We start from the raw sequence: 9,628 nt of genomic DNA, 5'->3' as shown, positions 1-9,628 counted from the left end.
GTAATCTATACTTCTTGATCTTTCTGGAATATGTTCACTCCAATATATTCTCAACAGAAGATGGATTTATTAATAATAATAGAAACTCGCTGTGTCACCCGGTGTTCCATCACAGTGACAACTGCCTGGCGGAAGCAGAAGGAAGAAGGATTTATTTTGACCTGTGGTTTCAGTGGCTACAGTCCATGGTGGGCTGGCTCCACTGTTTCTGTGCCTGAGATGTGACTGAGTGTCATGGAATAGCAGAGGGTATAGGACACAGTAGGGCCACTCATCTCATGGCATTTGGGGAGCAGGAAGGGAGCAGGGCTAAGATATGCCCTTTGAAGTCACATTCCCAGTGATCCACTTCCTCTATCGAGGCCCTAGCTTCCACAGTTCCACCACTTACCAGTGGCATTTTCAAAGTTGGAATCGGTCAGTGAATTGAACCATTGACTAGGCCAGCTCTCTCATGACCTATTGTCTCTGGAAGCCTCTCACAGACATACTCAGGGCGTGCTTATATGACGCTTCTAGGAATCTCTCAATCCAATCAAGGAGATAATAAAGATTAACTTTGTTGTTGTTGTATGTGAACTTTACTTCATGGACAAATTGCATATTCCCCTTGGGTTGTACTCTTATATTCTCTCTCCCTTACCACCATTTTCTTGAGTGCTCTCCTCAGCTTGGTTATCTATAGTCAATGTGGTTTCGTGAATGAACCAGTCAGTCTTGTGGGTGGGTGGGGACAATGTTAAGGATACTCCTTTGCACACTATAGCATTTACAATCTTTTTTCTGTCCCTCTTCGACAATGTCTCCTGAACCTTGGAGGGCATGTTTTAAATCTCCTTTCATGTTGAGCTCTCTGAAGCCTCTTTTTACTTTAATGTGTTTTGAGTCCCCTCAGTGTCGACCACCATGTCCCTGGAGGAGGTTGTCAGTGTAGCAGTGAGAGCAGCAGTCATATTTACTCTGCCACTTCCTCTCTAATGCCTCCTGGGCCCTGGCAGAAGTGATAGAGATGACTCGTCTCATGCGGGGCAGTTGGCTTTCTTTTCTTATTGTACTGATGGGTTTTGGTCTCCCCAGTACTTGATGCCAATTGTAAAAAGTAGGTTCTCTGACCAAGAGTGAGAACAGCATGGGCCAAAGGGGGCAAAAGACTTTTTGATGGGCACACCCTCTTAGTTCCTTTTCTGGATTTTAAATTTATTATTATTAGCAACATATTTTGCATGGATACATTATGTGTTGGTATCCTCTTTTCCCTTGTCCCTGCCTTTGTTCTGCTGGGGACCCTTTTCAGTGGGGGTTGCAGGTATTCCCTATGGGGTTGTGAGTTATGCATTGTGGGAGCAGCAGTCAGTCCTTTTGGGGGGGTGAGGGGATTCCTCTGGGCATGACATCTCAATCTGTGGCTCTTACAATCTTTCTGCCTCCTCTTCTGCAAAATTCCATGAGATGTGGTGGGTGAGTTTTATGTCTACTTCAGTGATGAGCTCTTAGGAGCCTCTGGATCTCTGCTTTAGTATGTGTTGAGTGTCCTCAGGGTCTGTCTCCTTTACCCTGGCACTGATTATCAGATTCACCATGGAAGCAGCACTCTTGCTCATCTCTCCAGTTCCTCTGTGGTTTCAGCTGTAGCTTGGATGAAGTGTGAGATGTGGTCTATCTCCTAGGGTCTCACTACCTTCTGAAAAATAAGAACACATTCTCCAGTGGAAAGTGAAGTCAGCATAGTTTAAGTGGGATAAGCCTTATTAATTTATGGAGAATTTGATATGTGTAACCTCTCTTTTAGCCAAGAGCTGGTGAGAGCTTGACAGTAGAGAGTAGAATCTTTGTCTCCTTAGGATTCTGATCTGGTTCCCAATTCCAGATATGGGTTCCTTTATACCGAGTGGATCTCTTAGCCAATCATAAAGCTTTTGGTTACCCACCTAGGCTATGTGCCACTATTGCACTGGCCTGTACATCTTGCCAGAGTGCTTGATTCTGAGTATATTAGACCTCCGGTTGCTCAGACCATTGTTGGTCACATTCCCCCAGTAGCTCATGTAGCATTTTTCAGCACTAGATCAGCTAATTGTCTGGGGACTGGCAATAGGGTCTTACCTTTTGCCTCATGAAGTGTAATCAAGTGCATTGACAGAAACCTATCTTGCTTTGGGGACTTCATAGGTCTCTCAGACCAATAGCTCATTGTTACCCATGTTTTTTAGTAAAAGAACAATGGAAGCCTTCCTCTAAGGCCTATGGCTTTTTAAGCCATACGTCTCTGACTTGGTTCTCAGTACCAGGTATGAATTTCCTCCCGCTGAGCAGACCGAATATCTAGTCAGAGTTAAGTTAGTTACTCCCATAGCCTGTGTGCCACTGTTGCCCAGGTGTGCATATCTTACCTGGCTGGTGATGCTGCTGTTTTAATGATCCCCTGATTGTTCTGCTGACCTAGCAGCTCACATAGGATTTTGCAGCACTATGGGAGCTAGCAAGTAGGACCCGGCTTCCTTCTCAGTTCCAGCATAGTCTCTCCTGTGGTGTCTTCAGCAGCAAGCTCTTACCATTTAGATCTGGTGGGTTACCCAGTGCCGTGGCAATGCCCTGCACTGTTTTGAGAGCCTCTTGAGCCTCTCTGACCAACAGCTCTCTGCGGGGGGCAAACTGGTTTTAGGACTGGCATGTGGCTTTAAAGCTGAGCTGTTGATACCCCTGCAGGATGCTTCTTCCCAGATTCCTCCCCTACATATGAGAGAGAACATGTGGCATTTGTCTTTCTGAGCTTATGCACCATCACAATGTGATTTTTTTCCCCAAGTTTACCTATTTCCATGCAAATTCAATCATTTCATCTTTTTCCTGACCACTGAGTAGAAGGCCATTGTGTGGCTGCACCAGATCTTCAGTTTGCATCCAGGCGTTGATGGGCATCTGGGCTGATTCCAATTCTTAGCTATTGTGAAGAGAGCAGCAACAAACATTGCTGAGCAAGTATTTCTAGTCAAGAGTGGGGTCTTTAGAGTATATGCCCAGGAGTGGTGGATCCAATCCAGATCTATTTTTAGATTTTTGAGGAGCCTCCTTCCTGATATCCATAGAGGCTGTACAAGTTTGCACTCCCATCAACAGTGGATGAGGGTTCCACAATCTTACCAGCATTTGTTGTCATTTGATTTTTTTTTTTAATGATAGCCATTATGACTGGAGTGGGATGGAATCTCAAAGCTGTTTTAATTTGCATTTTCCTGATGGCTTAAGTTGTCGAACATTTTTTTTTAGGTGTTTATTGGCCATTTGTGTTTTTCCTTTGAGAGCTCTCTATTCAGTTCCCTGCCTCATATTTTCCCCTTTGAGTGGGTTGATTGATTTTTTTTTTAGTTCTTTTTAAAATTTTCTGTATATTCTAGTCATAAAATCTGTCAGATGTATAGCTGGTGGAGATTTTCTTCAATTATGTAGGTTGACTATTGGCTCTGTTGATGGTTTGCCTAATACTGTTTTAATTTCATAAGATCCTAGTGGTTTGGTGTGTGTCTAATTCCCTGGACTACTGGGTCTTATTCGGAATGTCTTTCCCTAAGCCTATGTGTTGGAGTTTTCTCCATGTTTTTTTTTTTTCTAGTTGTTTTATTAGAGTTTAGGGTCTTATATGAAGCCCTTGATCCATTTGGAGCTGATCTTTGTGCAAGGTGAGAGAAAGGGGTCTGGATTCATTCTTTCACATGTGGTTATCCAATTTCCCCTAAAACCATTTACTGAAAATGCTTTCTTTTCTCCAGTATGTGTTTTTCAACTCTTTATGTTATTAAAAATTTAATTACTTTGAGGCATTTTCCTGCCTCATCCAAAATTGCACATTATTGTGGGACAAATTATTATATGAATATTTCTTGTCTGAAATTCTTGGGATTAGATGTGCTTCATATTTGAGAATCATTTTTAAAGTTTGGAATATCTGTGAATACATTAAAATATGTTGGGGAGGATTCATATATCAGTGCTTTTATTACTATTCCTATTTCTATGTCAGGAAATGATGCTATAGAAAAGATAAAAATTTACCTTAGATCATATGGTCATTAAGTACTAAAATCAAGAGTTAAAACCCAGCAGCTGCTGAAATATACATGAAATTCCAGGCTAGAAGTCAAGAGACTTCTATTCCAGATCCCACTTGGTTACTCATAAATGGAGTTGTCTTCTCCAACTTTCTGTCTCGGTCTTCATTTCAGATTCTTCATCACTAAGACTAGTAAAGAATTGTACTTTTCAGGAAAATGTTGAGTACTTATTAATTTCAAATAAGTACTAAGTAATAAATGCAAAACTTTCATGTACTTTAGAAGAGCTGCTTAAATGCAAAGATGTTGTTATTGAGAAAAATATTTCCCCAAGGACTTGATTACTGAATGAAATTAAGAAAAAGAAATCCACACAAAGGTCTTCTTACTTCTCAAGAACTTTTCAATGTTGTCTTTGTTAATAATGGAACATTTGGGATGATCCCTTCATGGGTCAACTTGAGAAGTTTAAGGACTAAAGTTCCCAGGACCTTAGAAATACACAAAGAAGTAAAAATTGCATTTTCTTCCTTAGTATACAAAAAGTTGTGTGTGTGTGGGGGGGGTAAAATGGCTAAAGAGAAGGTAAGTGTTCATATGAAATGATGGTGATTTCCAAGAACTTGTCAATCCAAGCAGGAATTGGAATAAAGGGAGTAATAAACATAATATAATTGTGAGTTTATTTATGAAAAACATATTAAGGAGAAAAACCAATATTTCCCTTCTGCACGTGGCTGTAGTGTTTCAGAAGAATGTTTCTGTGAACTTGCTCCTTTCTTTGGTATGAATGGTAGCACCATCAAGAGGTTGTGTGGCATGACAGGAGTGTGGGATTTGGAGCCTGATCTACATGTACCCTGGCCGGCACAGCAGCTCATTTCCTTTTTGAGCCCAGATAAGTTACTTGTGCCTTTGGGACTTACTATCTTCAGCTATCAAATGTGGTGGGATGATGAAAATTCCACATCACCGGGTTACAGTGAAGAAGCAGAGATATAACTCAGGGAAGGCTGGGCACACTACCAGGCACACAGCAGGTATTAATTGGTATTGGTTGTAGCTGGTGTTGATCTCTCAATATCGAATGTGAAAGCCTTCACATTCAAGTTATCACATCTGTGTGCATGCTAGATCGTGGAGACACATGGCTCATGTGGACACGTCTGTATAAATGTGAGAAGTTTTCCAGAAAAGGATCTGGGAATTCCATCAAACAACCAATTAAGTCACTTTTTGCTGAATCTGGGCATTATCACCTTTCTCAGGGGTTTTAATGGAACGGCAGAGAGAGTTGCCTCCTCCTTCTGGCTTGTTGGGTACTGAAAGAGGCATATATTTGAGGAGAATCCCAGACTGCTGAACATGGTGTGAGTGCATTATCTGAAGATTCATATGTATGCTTGCATGGGATTATGCAAGGATTAATAACATTGTCATTATCTAGTCAAATGTAAGATTAAAGATTAAAGGCCATGCACAAAACAATTAAAGGATAGAGGTGGAAATCACCTAGAAAGTCATTCAACCTACCGTTCCCCAACTTGTCTCAACGCCAGTCAAGTGCAAGGTTTTCCACCAATACAAATTCCCAGGTGAATCCATATCTACCAATGTGAAGCTCTGTACCATTCCCTGGATGACTGTGAGGATTGCTCAGGGCTGAGAACATTGAGAAGTATGTCTTTGGAACACAGGAGTAAGGCTCAGAGGAGCTATGGTCTACTTGCTAAAGCAACACAAGTAACTGGTTAGGGCTAACTCATGTCAGTCTGATGTCAAATATAAGCTCTTTCTTCTATGACAAGTTTACCCATTTCAGTGTGTATGTGTTGCTAAGAATGGAACCCCGGGCCTTGGTTTGTTAGGCAAATGCTCTACCATGAAGATACAAAGACAATCATTTAACCATAGCTCACTATCCCTGGACTTGTCTACCATCGGTAAATGACAATCAGCAACCTCCATTTTATGGTAAAGTCAACCATTTTTCCCTCAGCACAGACACTTGAATATCTTGAAAAGAAATTATTTTGATTTCCACTTCAAAAGGTAAACAGCACAGTATTTTATATTTTATTAGTCATGAGCCTAAATAAGGAAGCAAAAACAAAAAGACTAAATATCACTTTTGCCTAGTTACTTGGAAATCAGGCAATTATCACATGATTACTCAGGCTGGTAATGAAATTAAGATAAAGTTTCATCAAAATAGCATATGCAATTTTACAGCCGCAACAGAATTGGTGTAAATTTGAGCATATGTGTCTGGTTGTGGTGGATTTATAAATACAGAAACAGTGTTCCTATTTGGGGTTAAAAAATCATTCTTTACTCTGGATGTGAGAAGAATATGTCTCAGGGACCTGGTGGTGACGTAAAAGGCGGGATGTCACAGCCAGGAGGCTCCCGAGCTCCCCTTGACTTTCAAGCAGATGGTCTCACCTGAGAGACTCAGCATGTCTCTGACAGCAGTGATATACACTGGAGAGTTGAGCTAAAATGGTAAAATATGTGTCAAGCTAAATAAACATGCAGATTTTCTATTCAGATAATACACTAGCCTTTCTGTCTTGGGGGGGGAACAAAAGAAGAAAAACACTCGTACGTATGTTTTGGATTCAAAATTCAAGCCGCCCTGTGGCTTCAAATCTATTTTCATACAACAAAACTTTGGGGGCTGGAAAGATAGCTTAGTAGATAAGGCGCTTGTCTCCGAAGCCTAAGGACCAGAGTAGGATTCCCCAGAACTCATGTAAGGCCAATGTACAAGGTGGGGCATGTGTTCCAACTTTGTTTGCAGTGGCTGGAGGCACCTATTCCACCTGTGCCCTCCCGCCAGGTAAGTCAATAAATAAAAAAATAAAATAGTATAAAGAAAATCTAAAAAGTAGGGAATGACAGTTAAGGAACTAAGGAGAGAATGATCGACTATTTTTCAATGGTTTAGTATAAAAAGAAAATCAATGTAAGACTGGCAACTCATGTCTTTAATGCCAGCATTCTGCAGGCAGAGGTAGGAGAATCTCCATGAGTTGGAGGTCTCCCTGAGACTATTCAGTGAATTGCAGATCAGTATGGGCTAGAGCGAATCCCTACCTTGAAAAAACAAATGCTTTTGATATGGAAAGATTTCTCAGTGGGTAAGGCATTTGCTGGCGAAACCTAATGACCAAGGTTCCAATCCCCAGTACCCACATAAAGCCAAATGCACAAGATGGTGCATGCTTCTGGAATTCATTTGCAGCGGCTGGAGGTCCCAACCAGCCCGTTCTCTCTCTCCCATAAGTAAATAAACAAATAAACAAATATAAAAGCAAAACTTTCTATAGGGCAAATGACTTAACCAGAATCATTTACTTTTCTCTCACTTGCACACATATCCTTATGTAAGAATGACGCGTGTTATTGCTATGAACTTATTTTCTCTCTTCTAGGATCTCAAGAGGAAGAGAAAAACAAAGAGTGTCAAGACCTTTCTCCTAGGACACACCAGGAAGGATCTACAACTCAAAAAAAGCCCGCAGGTGTAGTGTCCGCAGCGGTCACGTGGTCCAGCCCAGCACGACCCTGGCCGACCGCTTCATTTCTCCACCCTTCCTCACCAAGGACGTGGCATTTACACATTAGGCGCACCCTGTGTTGGAGAAGCAGAAGACTTTACGCGGCTGAACTTGGGGAACAACTAGGCCAGGTGGGAGTCTAGCGCCCAGCGCCACGTCCTCCCCTTGCAGGAGCCCCTCTGCCTGGAGCCGCCTTCAACTCCCTCTTGAGCGTGAGTTTGGCAGGCGATCAGAGTAGCTGAGTCATCCTTAGGGAGGTGACTTTTTTTTTTTTTTTAATTTATCACCACATCCACTATAAGCAGTTTCAGAGTGGAAAAGTACCCAGGACTCCAGCCATAGTTCTAAGAGACAGCCTTTCTTGGAGCAGTATTTAACTTCATCCTTAAAAAAAAAAAAAAAAAAAACTCAAGATGAGAGGGACGAACACTTAAAGGAAATGTATGGCACATTTATTTCCTGTGAAATTCAGTGCTCTGCAATAGCCAGCCTCTCTAGAACTGTTCTTCTTGAGTTCCTTATTTTCCTAGTTGGTCTTGGACACCAGGACACCAGGACATGGGAGGCTGTCTCACTGTCAGGAGCAGATAGGAGAGAGATTTACTAGGACATTCAAGTGATCCAACCCCCTCCGCTCTTCCTTTGATGCAGAAATTGTGTGGGTTTGGGGCTTCAACAAAACATAGTCTCTGATATTTTAAGTTTATTTATTTGCAAGGAGAGAGAAAGAAAGAAAGGGCATGTCAGGGCCTCTAGCTGCTGGGCGGCTAACAGCTGCCGATGCATGCCCCACCTGTGCATCTGGCTTCCAGTGGGTTCTGGGAAACTGAACGAGGGTCATTCGGCTCTGCAGGCCTGTGCTTTAATCTCTGAGCCATCTGTCTAGTACAGTCTGACATTTTTTTTACTGACAATGTGACTTCGACCTTCTTTTGTAAAAGTGTACCAAACTACACAAATCTTACAAGATTTTAGAAAAATTTAAAAATCTGGCAAGCAGAGTTTTCTAATCCAAAAAGGAATTTTGGCCCAAGACATAAACACAAAAGATGTATAATAAGTAGCTACTGAACCTCTCTTCAAGTAAGGAGTAAGTAGAGTTTCTTTGTCTTCCTAAGTTATAACACCTTATCTGGTCTCACCATCACAGAGGTATTTCAGAGGAACTGTGAAGAGAGGCTCTGGGAGCCATTTGTATGAAAGTTTCCCATGGGTGTGGTGGGTGGCTTAAGGCCTGCAATTTAAATGTACACTTGAATTCTGGTACTCTCATGGGACCTCAAATGCCCCAGCACGTTTATCTTACCCACTGTCTTCCTGCACATAAGCATCCCTGAGCCAAAGCTCCTTGCTAAATGCACCAGCTGTAATTCTTGCCTGACCCTGAACAGCTGGTTTTGGTTCCCTGACAAATGACAGGGTTACTTAGACAAGCCAGTCCACTCTCGTACAGTGACCGGGGGGCATCACAACACAAAAGCCCACCCCTCAAGACCTCTGACATTATTCTTTCAGAATGCAGCCCCCATGTGGCCTTGTGTGGCCTGTGGTGACCTTCTCCCCTGAGCCTATAATGACTGCTGAGCATATATGACTGGTATATTGCTGTCAGTCTCATCGGATAAATATCAAATCCTGTGTGCTTGGCCATCCCCATAACCTAAGATGAGGTTTTCCCCCTAACAGAATGAAGAGGAGGTCACAAAAAAAAAAGATGCATCCCATACATCAATAACATAGTTTATGAATTATACCTCTTTGAAGCTTGAAATGAGGCTGAAAAATCATACAGTGGCTGTGTACCAAGTTAAGAAACACATCATCATGGTCCTTAGCCCATGACTTCTCAAGCTAGATTTCGGTGCTGAATACACACAGGCTTCATGTCATTTAAGGACTATTTCCCTAGCATTACTTACTCCAGGAATAACAGCAGCAGAAGTCAGGGTTTCCGTCAATAGCTTTGACAAACACAATAGCCCTAGGAGTCAGGAATCGATGGCGTGCAGTTAATTG

The sequence above is a fragment of the Jaculus jaculus genome, chromosome 16, assembly GCF_020740685.1.
Source record: "Jaculus jaculus isolate mJacJac1 chromosome 16, mJacJac1.mat.Y.cur, whole genome shotgun sequence".
NCBI lineage: Eukaryota > Metazoa > Chordata > Mammalia > Rodentia > Dipodidae > Jaculus > Jaculus jaculus.
Note: the sequence above shows the minus strand (reverse complement) of the source record.